A 15,307-nucleotide genomic window follows, 5' to 3' on the forward strand; every position below is an offset into this window, starting at 1 on the left:
TTTATTTATTTTAAAAAATTGTATTTAGGTGAAATTCACATAACATAAAAGTTACCATTTTAAAGTGAACAATCAATGGCACTTAGTGTATTCACCATGTTATGGAATCTAGTTCCAAAACATTTTCATGACCCCAAACAGAAACCCCACTCCCTAAGTACTAACTCACCGTTTGTCACTCCTCCAACACCTGGCAACCATGAACAAAATTATATTGTAATGATTAAGATTTTTTTCATACATTTTTGTTCTACTGCCAAAAATCATCATGTGTTAAATGTGAAAGGTACTAGTAATCAAATATATGAAATTCAAATACATTTTTTATCAAACACTTAAATCACTGGGTGGGAAGGAGGGGACTCTGCCCTGCAGATGCTGGACCTGCTGGCACCACGGGTGTGGCTGCCCTGCTGTACCTGTGACATTGGGGCAAAGAGGAAGCAGCTATTTCTATGCTTTAGTGCTCAGAACAGTGGGTGCCAAGAATGGTTTGTAGCTGGATATTGCAAAAACAGCCAAAAAACCAAAAAAAATCCCACTTAAATCAAACATAAAAATTATTATTGGGTTGGCCAAAAAGTGCCTTCAGTTTTTAAGTAAAAATAAGAAACATTTTTCATTTTCACCAAGAACTTTATTGAACAACATATTCACCATTTTGTTCCACTACCTTCTGCCTTTTTTCAGGCAACTTCATAATTCCATCTTCCCAAAACTTTTAATCTTTTTGAGCAAAGAAGTGCTCCAGGTGCCTTTTACAGTCTTCCAGGGAATTGAAATTTTTTCCATTAAGAGAATTTTGTAAAGACAGAAACAAATGGAAATCTGAAGGTGCAATGTCTGGTGAATATGGCAGATGAATCAGAACTTCCCAGCCAAGCTGTAACAGTTTTTGTCTGGTCATCAAAGAAACATGCGGTCTTGGGTTATCCTGATGGAAGATTATGCATTTTCTGTTGACTAATTCTGGACGCTTTTTGTTGAGTGCTGCTTTCAGTTGGTCTAACTGGGAGCAGTACTTGTTGGAATTTATCGTTTGGCTTTCCAGAAGGAGCTCATAATAGAAGACTCCCTTCCGATCCCACCATATACACAACATCACCTTCTTTGGATGAAGACCGTCCTTTGGTGTGGTTGGTGGTGGTTCATTTTGCCTGCCCCATGGTCTCTTCCATTCCACCTTGTTGTACAGTATCCACTTTTCATCACCCGTCATAATTTGTTTTGAAAATAGAACGTTTTCGTTACGTTTCTGTAGAGAATTGCACATGGAAATATGGTCATGGTCAAGAAGGTTTAGCTTCACTTATGCGGAACCCAAACATCAAAGCAATTAACATAACCAAGCTGGTGCAAATGATTTTCAACACCTGATTTGGATATTTTGAGTATGTTGGCTGTCTCCCACGTGGTATATGATTGCTCTCAATTAATGTCTCAATTGGATCACTATCAACTTCCACTGGTCTACCTGACCACAGAGCATAGTCCAGTGACAAATCTCCAGCATGAAACTTCAAAAACCACTTTTGACAAGTTCGATCAGTCACAGCACCTTCTTCATACACTGCACAAATCTTTTTTTGCATTTCAGCTTCCTTTTTTACCTTTCTTGAAATGATAGAGCATAATATACCGAAAACGTTGCTTTTTTTCTTCCATCTTAATATTAAAATGGCTACAAAAAATTCACCAATTTTGATGGTTTTTTTTAATGCAAGCTGATGTGACAGCTGTCACAATACAATCTAAAAAAGTTGTTTCGAAAGAAGTTAAAGACAACTAAGCACTACTAGAGCCAGCTTACAGAAAAAAACGAACAAACTTTTTGGCCAATCCAATAGTTTTCATATATTTTTCAAGAATGTTATTTTTCTTCTACAATATTAAAATTACATATTAAAATTAAAAGGCAAAATATAAACTACAATTACTGACTATATGAATTTTTCATAAACTTTCAAAAGTAAAGTTGACTTTTTAATGTACTTTTAAAAAGTTGTATTATTTTTACAAAAATATACACAATTTTAACGTTCAGTGTTCATTTACAGTGTAAGATACCTACATATATACAAATTTAATAGTAACATTAATTATTTTATATTGCAAAAATTTCCTCAGCTACCACACTTTCAAAACTGTTGCAAATACCATGCTAAATTGTGGGTACCTCCAGAACAATGAAAAAGGACATGACTAGACAAAAAAAAGAAAGAAAAAGGAAATTTCATACCAGTATGCTGCTAAACCAGCATAGGGAGAGAGGGGATTAGGACTAATTAATTACTAATTAGTACTAGTAGTGTCCTGATTAGTAGTATTTACCAATTTCATTTAAGGCTACCAGTGATTTAAAATCTGGCTTGCAAAATTCCTGCCTTTTTAACTACTGGCTCTTGGAAGCTGGTATGAGCTAGCTCCAGCATACCACTGTTAGCACCTTGGGAAATGATACTTCACTAGGCAGGATTTGTAACATTTATGCTCTCTGAGAGTAAGAATTTGACAAGTTACTTAATATGTCTTTTCTCTTAACCAAGCATCCTCAGCTTAACGCTCCCTACTCTCGGAAGCAGTCTCCATCTGTGATGTAGAGAGAAGCACAACCTCCAAAGTTTCAGGTCACTTGGACATAGTTCCCTTTTGTTTCAAAAACATAGGGCAAGAGATGTGGTGAAGTGTTTCTCTGGGGCCTGAATGGTGTTAATGAAAAGATGGATGTTTAGGAATTCTAGTCACTCTGTGCCAATGCTGAGCATCAGATTCAGAGAGAAAGAGACTCCTGAGTATTATTTAATCAGTTTTATGTGTTTGCAAAATTCAGAGTCCTTTAAATTACAGGGCCCCAGGGTCCCTTAATGGTGAAACTGCTTATCAATCAGATCAACTATACTACTTACGTTTGTTAGATCTATCTCTTTTTTAGGTTCTGACCTACTTGATCTGTCTTACACTCAGAGAAGTAAATTAAAATCTTCCACCTCTAGGACTTCTATTTCTCTGTACATATCCTTGTGATTTTGATATACATTTGTCTCATGATTAATGATGTTGAACATACATAAAGGTGCCATCTGTTTATCTTCTTTGGAGAAATGTCTATTCAAATCCTTTGCCCATTTAAAAATTGAGTTATTTGTCTTTCTACTGTTAAGTTGTAATAATTTTTATATATTCTATCCAAGTCCTTTATCACATATATGATTTACAAATATTTTCCCCATATTGTGGTTATTTTTTCACTTTATTGATAGCATCCTTTGAATCACAAAAGGTTTTAATTTTAATGAAGCCCAAATTATCTAACTTATTTATATTTTTTCTTTCCTTGCTTGTATCATTATGTCATATCTAAGAAACCATTGCCTAACCCAAGGTCGTGAATATTTACTCCAACGTTTTCTTCCACATTTTATAGTTTTAGCTCTTATATTTATATATATGACCCATCTTCAGTTAATTTTTGTATATAGTGTAAGGAAGGAGTCCAACTTATTCTTTTGCATATGGATATACAGTTGTCTCAGCATTGTTTGCTCAGAGGATTATTCTTTTCCCCATTGAACATTCATGACACCCTTGTCAAAAATAATCTGACCATAAATGTAAGAGTTTGTTATGGAATCTCATTTGTATTCCATGAGTTTGTATGTCTATCCTTATGCCAGAATCACACTGTCTTGATCACTATGGCATTATAGTAAGTTTTGAAATTATGATGTATGAGTCCTCCAACTTTATTCTTACTTTTTAAAATTATATTGGCTATTCTGGGTAACTTGCACTTCCGTAAGAATTTTAGGATTGGTTTATCAATTCCTTCAATAAAAGTATCTGAAATTTTGATAAGAATTGCATTGAATGTGTAGATGAATTGGGTGATTATTGCCATTTTATCACTATTAGGTCTCCTGATTTATAGACATGAGACATCATTCCACTTATTTAGGTCTTTAATGTCTTTCAACAATGTTTTGTAGCTTTCAGTGTTCAAAAAACTTTCTCTTCTTTTGTTTAATTTATTGCTACGTTTTTCTTTTTGGTGCTACTGTAAATGGAAGGCTGGAAGTCCAAGATCAAGGTTTTGGCAGGTTTGGTTTCTCCTAAAACTTCGCTTCAAGCCTTGCAGATGACCTTCTTCTCACTGTGTTCTCACATGGACTCTCCTCTGTGTGTATACACCCCTGGTGTCTCTTCTACCTCTTACAAGGACAACAGTCCTATTGGGTAAGGGCCCCTCCCTTATGATCTCATTTAACCTTAATTACCTCTTTAAAGACCTATCTCCAAATACAGTCACTTGGGGGCTTAGGGCTTCAACATATTAACTCTGGAGAGGATACAGTTCAGTCCATAATGATCGATAACTTTTGCTTTTGTTTTCTGCCATTTTAAAAAACAGAATCTTTGTATCGATGCTGGGCCTATTCCTTATTTCTTATCACTGAATGAGTTGTATTTTTCCAGACCAGCTATTTGCTTGTATAGCTTCCTCTGTTTCTCTGAATCAAAATCAGCCCAGCAGAAGGCTATACAAAGCTGCCACCCATCATTCGAAACAAAGTATATATAGCTTGTCTGTTTCTGAGTCTTACCTTTAGAAAAATGTATTTAAAATTGAGGTATAATTTATAAACAGTGAATTGCACAAATCTAAAGTGTTCAAGATGATGAGTTGACCACTGTTCATACCTTGTAACCCTCACCCATATCACGTTATGGGACATTTCATCACACAGTAAAGTTTCTTCCCTGTCAATCACTATCCCTTCCCACCTTCATTTTCTTGCATGTCAAATGCTATTCTGATTTTTATCACCATAGATTAATTTTGCTTGTCCTATGATTTCATATAAATGTAATCATACACTATGTACTCTTGTATATGGCATCTTTCACTCAGCATAAATTGTTTGAGATTAATTCATGTTGTTGGGTAAAACAGTAGATTATTCTTTTTTACTGGTAAATAGTGTTTCATTATAAGACTATACCACAAGTTGTCTATTTATTCTCTTGTTGGTGGACATTTGGGTTGTTCCTAATTTTGACTGTTATGCCTAAAGATGGTATGAAATCTCTTGTACATGTATTTTTATAGACAAATGTATTCATTAATCTTGGGTAAATACCTGGGAGTGGAATGCTGCATCATAGGCAGATGTATTTTTAACTTTATACATCAATCAAAGTTGTTGTACAATTTTATATCTGTACTGGAAATGTATGAGAATTCTAGTTGGCCCACATTCTCACCAATACTTCATTTTATCAAGCCATTTTAATTTCATCCATTTTCACGGTTGTAGTAGTATCTGTGGTGTTAATTGGCATTTCCATGATAACTATCAATGTTGTACTACATTTTGTGTACACTTTGATCAATCATATATCTTCCTTTGCAGAGGATCTTTTGCCCTTTGTAGTAAAAAAAGTTAGTCTTCACAAAGAAGGTTTGGCCTTTGCCTTTGCTTCTGGAAGATAATCTATATCATACCTGATAGGAGTGTCTTTATTAAGGGCAGAGGCTGGCCACCAAAAGATCAGTCATATGAATACAGGGTGGGTACTTTAGGTCACATGGAGTCAGTTGACCTAGAGGCTGAGATCAACCAGATGGGCAATCAATCAATCATGCCAATGTAGTGAAGCCCCAATAAAAACTCTGGACCTCAGAGTTTAGATGAGCTTCCCAAGTTGGCAATACTCTATGTGTACTGTTACACATCAATGCTGGGAGGGTAATGCGTCCTGGGGACAACAGAAGCTTCACATTTGGAACCAACCCCAACTATGCCTTAGGAGTCTCTTCCTTTGACTGATTTTCTGAAAATTTTTTTTCTCTCTAATAAACTGTAACCATGAATATAAATAGCTTTCAGTGAGTTCTGTGAGTACTTCCAGAGAATTATTGAACCTGAAAGTGGTTTTGAGAACCCCTCTTCTCAGAAGTGAGGGTGGTCTTGTGGAGAACTGTGCCCTTAGGCCCTGTAATTTAGCTAACTCTGGGTATGCCCCCTTTTATTGAATTATAGATGTTTTTACATATTCTGAATACAAGCACTTTGCCAGATATACATATAAGGCAAATATTTTCTCCCTGTGTGTGGAGTGCCTCTTTACTTGTTTAACAGTATCTTTCAATGAGCAGAAGTTTCAGCTCTGAAGAAGTAAAATTCATTATTTGCTTCTTTTATAGTAAGTGCTATCTATGTGCTAAGAAATCTTTCCTGGCCCTGGTGTCATAAAGATATTCTATGTTTTTTCTAGAAGTTTTATGCCTCTTATATGTATTTTAGAATTTGTTGATTATATCTGTCTCCTATCTTCTCACTGAAAATGATGTTTACAGAAATTTCTTCATTTTCTTTTGCTTTCGTACAGAGCAAAGGGGAGATCATGCTGACCTGTACTGCTCTGGTCATACCAGGAGTCTACATCAATGTAATTTGAATTTAGAAAACCAATCCCAATATCCCATTAATTTTATATATTTGGAATCTGTTCCATTACGAAAAGTCATGAATTTATAGCTCATTTAAAAGTAAACTTTGCTCCAGGAGATTGTAGGACCAATCCCAGATAAGCCAAGTATATGATATTGAAAGAACACCTCAATCCTGAGGGGGGAAGAGGAGGAGATTAATGACATGTGCTTTTGAGACAGGGACCCAATGCCCCATGCACAAATATTACCAGCTGGTGTGTGAGTAAAGGAGGAACAATGGAAGAAACAGAACAAAAGAAACCATGGTAAATTCTTCAATCTAAATGTTTGGTTTTTTCCTTAAAATAATATTTAGAAAATCTGTAATTCCTCTCTCTATAATAAACTCAAAAGTCCCTCCCACAACCCTGATGACTTTTACAAATGCTGGTCTGGTCCAGTTGAAAGAATGAGAACTACATGCACTTTGCGTAGAAAAGAAATATTTGGTAAACACAATCTTGAATAAGATTGGTAAACTGAAGTCATAAATACAAATATGTTGCTGTCTAGGCCTACTTACCACTAGTAAAATATAAATGGGCTCAGAATTTCAATGTTGCAAGAGATTAGATGATGAGTTAGTAAGCTTAGTAGAAGGAACGCATATGACAGCGGATTTAACTATTACTGAGTATCCTAGACTTAGTTGAGATCATGTCAGAGCGTTTACTGCTGTGACACTATAATAAGACAGCATTGCTGGGAAAAATATTTTGTATAAACGTTTTGCTGCGGTATCAACCAAATGTGTACCTGCATGCATGTGTATACACATGAATGCATATTATTTGTAAAATATGCACATGGTTTTCTCGTTCATCATTTCCTGTCTAATAATACAGGGCAAGAACAATGTCTATATGAGTTAAGACTAAGTAATTCTCTAATTTTGTTTGTTTCCTTTTGAGTTTTTTATGGTAAAGGTGACTAGTTTAAGAAATTAAGATGTTATATGAGCTTTTTGGTGCCATTTGTAAAACTGATGACATTTAACTCAGACTCTTTATAAAACCCTACTCGCCCTTCTAATATGACAGTCTGAAAAGTTTTAAAAATAGGATATAGTCTGGAGCTTGCCCTCTTGTAATGGCTCTGAAGGTGTTTTGTGGCCTCCCTGTGTTTAGAAGGCAAACTTAATTTTTGTCATTGGCTATAAAATAGTAATTTCCTTTCACAGATGGCTGCTGAACTCACTACACCCAACAAAAGAATATTCAACTGGTTCTTGCTAATGTAAGTTCATGAAAAAACTGAAGCAGAACTCCTTGGAAAATAGAAAATGTTCTTTCCTTTTCTCTGTTTCCACAAAATGACAAGAGTATCAATGAACTGACAAATGAGCAGAGTGCCAATTTCATCTGAGGATTTCACTATTTCAGAAATACAGGTGCAGATTAATATGTGTTTAGATTTATATTTTGAGATGAAATTTTAACACTGCAATATCCTTGATATATAATAAAATATAAATAATATTCAGCTGTTATGTTCCATGCTGAAATTATCCCACCGATTCTCATCATTTATCATTCCTTTCTAACTAAAGAAACCTATAACTCTTAAACTGATGAGTTCTCTTTCATTTACTTTGAGACTGTGATTGTAGCAGGATTAATACATTCACTTCTTGCCTCAGTTCAGTAGCTATCTATAACCTCCATTTGACATAGTTTTAATTCCTTCCCTAATTTCAATAAAAAGTTTCTTTAGAAATAATAAAAACAAAATAAGTGTATTATATTCACATTCATTGATTATATTCTGGAAGGTTTACCTATTAAAGCCACCAGGTCATTTGTACTTTTAATAGAACTGCATTCTGCTGATAGCGTTTTCCTTCTAGTTTCATTTTGCTCTGGAAAAACCCTGTAGCAGGTTTTTCCAAAGTGTGTTTCTTGAAGTATCAGAGTCCTGCAGGTTATTGCGGTTCTTCAGCCAAAATAAAGGGAGGTAAGATTTAATGAGCCTGTGTATTTGGGAACTTCTGGGTCAAAACAAGGGAAGGCGTTTTCACCTCTTTACTACAGAATTCTCAGGGTTTTTGAAATGCTGGTATGTACTGTGACTTTCTAAAAATGCCATGAATTCTCAAACTTTTCTCAAATATTGGAAACCATGAAATCATTCAAAAATATATGTTTTTAGGGCTTCCCTGGTGGCGCAGTGGTTGAGAGTCCGCCTGCCGATGCAGGGGACACGTGTTCGTGCCCCGGTCCGGGAGGATCCCACGTGCTGCGGAGCGTCTGCGCCCGTGAGCCATGGCCGCTGAGCCTGCGTGTCTGGAGCCTGTGCTCCGCAACGGGAGAGGCCCCAACAGTGAGAGACCCGCATACAGAAAAAAAAAAAAAAAATATATATATATATATATATATACACATATACATATATATATATATATGTTTTTAAAATGAAAACAGGTTGTATCAAGTTAATATCCCAATTCCCTTTCCATCAAGATACTGAAATCAATCTTAAATCAATTAAAGAATAAAGAAATAAATTACAGAATATACAGTAGAATACTGTACAGCCATCAGAAATAATTCTTTAAAATATATATATATATATTTTTTGGTTTTCTTTTGTGTTTTTTTTTTTTTTGCGTTACGCGGGCCTCTCACTGTTGTGACCTCTCCCGCTGCGGAGCACAGGCTCCGGACGCGCAGGCTCAGCGGCCATGGCTCACGGGCCCAGACGCTCCGCGGCATGTGGGATCCTCCCGGACCGGGGCACGAACACGTGTCCCCTGCATCGGCAGGCGGACTCTCAGCCGCTGCGCCACCAGGGAAGCCCCTTTAAAATATTTTTTAATGGTACTGGGACATGCTAATGATATAATAATATTGAATAAAAATAATATACAACTATAGAGAATTTGGCAATATTACTGGATGTTATAGAAAATTACCAGAAAAATAGTAGAAAACTAATGAAAGGAAATACACAGGAAAAAAATGGCCATGGTTTTCTGGCTTATTTTTTTCCTTACATTTTTCTATAAATTTTACTTTTTAAATATTAACATGTATTAACTTTATAATACGAAGAAAGTGAAAACTTTCCCCTTCATTTCATTTTCTCTACTATTGTCAGCCCATCATTATTTCTCTGCTTTAGCTGACTCTTTACTTTCTCTTTACCTCAAATCAATCCTCTGTATCAGGAGTCAGCAATTGGGATGCTGCCTGTTTTTTGTCAATATAGTCTTATTGGAACATGGTCATGCCCACTTGTTTATATATTGTCTGTGGCTGCTTTTGCTCTGTGGCAGAGTTGAGTAGTTAAGACACAGACTGTACAGCTTGCAAAGCCTAAAGTATTTACTTTGTCACCAGGCTAGGACCAGAGAGGCAAATAGGGCCCCCAGGATGCACTCACTCTCAGGAGAGAGTCACTTACTCTTGGGGCAATGATGGGTTCAAATGTGTGCGGCACTCACCTGTCCAGTAGATGCTTGTGTCAGTTTGGCCTGGGAGGAACAGATGCAAAGAATTGGATGTGCAAGAGATTTATTGGAGGAGATGCCTATGGAGAGGAAGAGGAAGAAGCAGCAGGAGGAGGTGTGTGCTCGGGGAGAGGAGTCATCAGACCCACATGCAGGTCTGGCCACTGTGACAGGAGAGAGGGACAGAAGATCCTATAGAAGGAGCCTCACAGTACAGAGCTGTTCTGTTTCAGTACTGGCCCACACGGAGCCCAAGAGCAAGACTGACGGTAGAGGAGTCCCACAGTGAGCAGGAGTGGCCTGAATCTAACACGCCTGCTTCAGCAGGAACGTCCAGGTGGGTCCACAGGTGCCACTGCTGGAGGCTGTCACCTGAATACATGTATCACAGAAAGTTCTCTTGAAGAGACATTTGAGAGGTACATCTCCATCCACCACAGGGCTTATAATATTTGCCTCTGTGATTTGAGGTGTGTGGTGAACATTGTGGTTATTTTCTCCAAACCATCACACCTCTGATTTTCGGCTTGGGAGAGACTGATTCCATTTTGGACCAAGGCAATCAGGGGTAGGTCATTCTGGGCCATAGTGGTGCATGGATGGTTCAATCAGAATGAACTTTAGGACTTTTATTCAGTGGGTGGAGTTTGTAGCAGGTTCTCTCTCCTTGGATATGAACAAGGAAGCATGTAACCATGGCTGTTGCTGGGTTAGTCAAGAATGCTTTCAGCTAACAGTATCCAAAATACCTGATTGGAGTAGTCTGTTACAGTTAAAGAACAAGCGGATCAGAGATGCAAGGTTGCTGGCATTAGTTCAATGGTTTTGAGGGAATATCCACTTGGCCTCATCACTGCAGCAGCTCCATCCTCACGCATTCATATTCAGCAGCAGGGGGGAAAGTGGCACAAGGCACCTGGCATTATTTCTCCTCACGTGCCTTCCGGCCCTCCTCCCATCAGGGATGAATAAGTATCATTCTCAGACACCTCAGAACCATGACTGGGTTACACACTGACATCTAATGCAGACCGTGGACCCATGTTCCCTGAATCAGGGAATCTCTACACATAAAACAAAAGTAGGGTTCCGCCTAGTGTGCAGGTTCCAAGGAGGTGGAAAAATAGCTTCTGGAAGGGCAACACACAGAACTAGCACTTAGTTATCTTACAAGGCCAGCCTGAGGATGAAGCTGACACACAGAGATAGAGCTGGGAAAACAGAGAAGTGGAGCCAGAGCCCTCATCAAACCACACAATGATGTTCACTCTATGTCATGAATTTTCTGTTATGTGAACCAATGTAACCCTTTGGCGGTCCAGTAAGTTTTAATTGGTTTCCTCGTTCCTGCCTCTGAAGAATTCTAGTTAACTGAAGGAAAGAAAGGTATCTTTGTCTTTAGACTTTCTAAAGTTGAAAATAAAGCCGGTTGGGTTGTATTTGTTAAGATGCTTTGAGTTATAAGTTACAAACAAACAAAAAAATTCCTAACTCAAAGTGACTAAATGGTAATGAAACACATGATCTCTTCTAGCAGGAAATCTAAAAGTAGGGCAGCATGCAAGAATTCAGCAGCTCAAGAACATCATCAAGAAGTGAGATTCTTTCTGTCTCTCCACTCTGCAATCAGCATCAACTTCAGCCTAAGGCAAAGATGGCTGTCACTGGCGATGGAAGCTACATCTAAGAGGAGAGAGAAAAAGCACAGAACCCAAGGTTTCTCTTCAGTTTGATAGGATCCACCTGGACCAACAACACATGAAAAAAATGGAGAAGCAGCAGGGATGAGATTTGGGAATAGCTGATAATGCACACACACATACACACATATCTATGTAGCTAGTGGCCTATTTCTTCAGTTTAGAATAAATATAGTTTTAAGTACCACTTTCATCATCATAATTACATAAACTAATAACTGCTAAGTGTTTACCATATGCCAGGCGTTCTTCTAAATATCTGTACATGCACCATCCATTAAATCCTCACTGTAACTGCCCTTTGAGGCTATTTTCATCATCCCTGCTGTACAGAGGAAGCAACTGAAGGCACAGAAATGTTAAGTAATTTGGACAAAGTCACACAGCTAGTAAGTGGCAGAGCTGATATTTGATTGCAGGAAATTTGAGTACAAGTTTTAGTTTCAAACAGTCCTGGATTTGGGTCCTTGGCTCTGTTATTTTCTGGCTGTGCAACCTTGCGCAAGTCACTTCCACCTCTTCAAGCTTCATGTTCCTCCTCCATGCAATGAATCAGATGATAGATTATGATCCACATCATGGATATGCTCATCACTGTGCTGGAGTTCTCCAAGACCACCCTACGATTCTTCATTAAAAGGACTCAGAACGCAGAAAAGCTGTTTTACTTATGGTTATAGCATATTACAGTGAACAGATACACATTAACATCAGGAAAAGGAGTACAGTGCAGACATAAGCTTCCAGTTATCCTCTCTCAGTTGGAATCTCCAGACAATGCTTAATCCTCCCAGCAATGACGTGGAGCAATATGCACCGAGTACTGCCAACCAGGGAAGCTCATCTGAGCCTTGGTGTCCAGGGCTGCTGTTGCAGGTTGGTAATGTAGGCATGGAGTACCCACATGGCTGACCATAGTCACTCAGGCTCAGGCTCCAGCCCAAGGACAAACTGATGGAGTGTGGCCCAAGGCTGCCACCATCAATCACATCATTAACATAAACTCTCTGGGGTGACCCAAGGCCCTAGCTATGCAAAGTCACTCTTATCAAGTAGGATATTCTGAGGATTTAGAGGTTATCTCCCAGAAGCCAGAGAAGGGCCAGTCATTTCTTTGGGATAGAAAGAGTTGAACAACCCAGGCCTGCTAGTTAACCCTTTACTGCATAATCAGATTACATGAAATTTGTAAAATGTCATCAGTAACATTTGTCTCCTGGCAATCACTCGGTTCTCTCCTTTTACCCCCATCTTCATGGCCAGAAAGCAGCATTTAGCAATTAAAGACTTGAGAGGATCTATACAGTTTCAACTCATTGATTACCCTTATTCAGAGATTAATACTATTCCTGGTCCCACAACTCATAAACATCAATAAATTGCAATATTTTGAAATCTCAGAACCAAGCGCTTTTAAAAGGGAAGATTCCTCCAAAGTCATAGCCCTGGGCAGAGTTCGCAGCTCCCCACAACTGGGGCACCTGCCAGATGCTGGTGGGGTACCCCGACGAGCCCAAGGAGATGGGAAGAACCCCCAAGTGAGCCAGTAGGACGTGGGGGGACTAAGGGGGGAGGAGAAGTGGAGATCAGATAGGACTGGCGCCCCTGAGGGGTGGCTGAGAGGGAGGAGGGGTTCCCACACCTGGAGGGACCCTCAGGGGCTCAGATCGGGGTTGGGGGAACAGGCCCAGCGTTTCTCCTGCCCAATCAGCTGGGGAAGTCTGCCCAGCTCTCGGGCCAGGTCCTACACCCTCAGAGGTCCCCTCCAGGCTGGGTTGGTCCTGGGGGCTTAGGAGGCAGGCCTGGGAGATTCAGGAGAGGCAGGCAGGAGGGGCCTTCCAGGACCAGAGGAGCAAGAGAGGAGTGGAGGGTGTTTACCCCACCCACTTGAGCCCAGGAAGCCTGCTGGGCTCCCAAGTGGGGTCCCCTGCCCTCTGAGACCAGAGGTGGGAGGCACATCTGGGCCCCTTCTGTTCTGTTGAACCTAAGCCCACCCCCCACACCTCCTGGGCCTTTTCCAGGCCTGTGGGTCCTAAGTATAGGCCCCTCCCACCACCCAAACCTCACTCCTGCTTAGGCTGCAGCCTCCACAGCCAGGGCCTTTTCCACCTTTTTTTTTTCCTCCTCCTATTTTTTACTACTGTAGCTCTGCTTTACCTTCTGGTTGTTGTTTCATGAATGTTTTTAGTTTTATATTTTTTCTAACATAGCTGTTACTTTCCTAGTCTAATTTTATTTTTCACTTTGTTATTGTCCTTTTTTTTTGCTGCCCTGAGCAGCTTGCGAGATCTTGGTTCATGAGCCAGGGGTCGGGCCAAAGCTCTTGCAGTGGGAGCTCTGAGTCCAAATCACTGCACTAACAGAGAACCTCAGAACCCAGGGAATATTCATCGGAGTGAGGTCTCCCAGAGGTCCTCATCTCAGCACCAAGACCCAGCTCTACCCAACAGCCTACAAACTCCAGTGTCGGAAGCCTCAGGCCAAACAACCAGTAAGACAGGAACACAACCCCACTCATAAAAAAAGAAAAAAAAAAAAAGAGACAGCAAAAAAATATGTCACAGATGAAGGAGCAAGGTAAAAACCTACAAGACCAAATAAATGAAGGGGAAATAGGCAACCTACCTGAAAAAGCATTCAGAGTAATGACAGTAAAGATGATCCAGAATCTCAGAAATAGAATGGAGGCACGGATTGAAAAAATATGAGAGATGTTTAACAAAGATCTAGAAGAACTAAAGAATGAACAAACAGAGATGAACAACACAATAACTGAAATGAAAAATACAATAGAAGGAATCAATAACAGAATAACTGAGGCGGAAGAATGAATAATTGAGCTGGAAGACAAAATTGTGGAAATAACTGCTGAGGAGCAGAATAAAGAAAAAAGAATGAAAAGAATTGAAGACAATCTCAGAGACCTCTGGGACAACACTAAACACACCAACAGCAAATTATAGAGGTCCCAGAAGAAGAAGAGAAAAAGAAAGGATCTGAGAAGATATTTGAAGAGATTATACTGGAAAAATTCCTGAATATGGGAAAGGGAATAGTCACCCAAGTCTAGGAAGCACAGAGAGTACCAAATGGGATAAACCATAGGAGAAACACACCAAGACACATATTAATCAAACGAACAAAAATTAAATTCAAAGAAAAAATATTAAAAGCAGCAAGGGGGCTTCCCTGGTGGCGCAGTGATTGAGAGTCCGCCTGCCGATGCAGGGGACGCGGGTTCGTGCCCCGGTCCAGGAAGATCCCACATGCCGCGGAGCGGCTATGCCTGTGAGCCATGGCCACTGAGCCTGCGCGTCCGGAGCCTGTGCTCCGCAATGGGAGAGGCCACAACAGTGAGAGGCCCGCGTACCTCAAAAAAAAAAAAATAAAGCAGCAAGGGAGGGGCTTCCCTGGTGGCACAGTGGTAAAGAATCGGCCTGCCAATGCGGGGGACAGGGGTTCAATCCCTGGGCCGGGAAGATCCCACATGCCATGGAGCAACTAGGCCCATGCGCCACAACTACTGAGCCAGTGCTCTAGAGCCCACGAGCCCCAGCTACTGAGCCCATGTGCCACAACTACTAAATCCCATGCACCTAGAGCCTGTGCTCCACAACAAGAGAAGCCACCAAAATGAGAAGCCTGTGCACTGCAACAAAGAGTAGC

General features: G+C 39.7%; 1 non-coding gene across 1 annotated transcript; it reads left to right on the forward strand.

Annotated features, from left to right (window-relative positions):
* Positions 1-374: 374 nt before the first annotated feature.
* Positions 375-509, forward strand: LOC132518940 (small nucleolar RNA SNORA43). Its single transcript, XR_009540053.1, has one exon. It is a non-coding gene; the product is annotated as a small nucleolar RNA SNORA43 (small nucleolar RNA).
* The last annotated feature ends 14,798 nt before the right edge of the window (positions 510-15,307 follow it).

This window comes from Lagenorhynchus albirostris, chromosome 3, assembly GCF_949774975.1.
Source record: "Lagenorhynchus albirostris chromosome 3, mLagAlb1.1, whole genome shotgun sequence".
Taxonomy (NCBI): Eukaryota; Metazoa; Chordata; class Mammalia; order Artiodactyla; family Delphinidae; genus Lagenorhynchus; species Lagenorhynchus albirostris.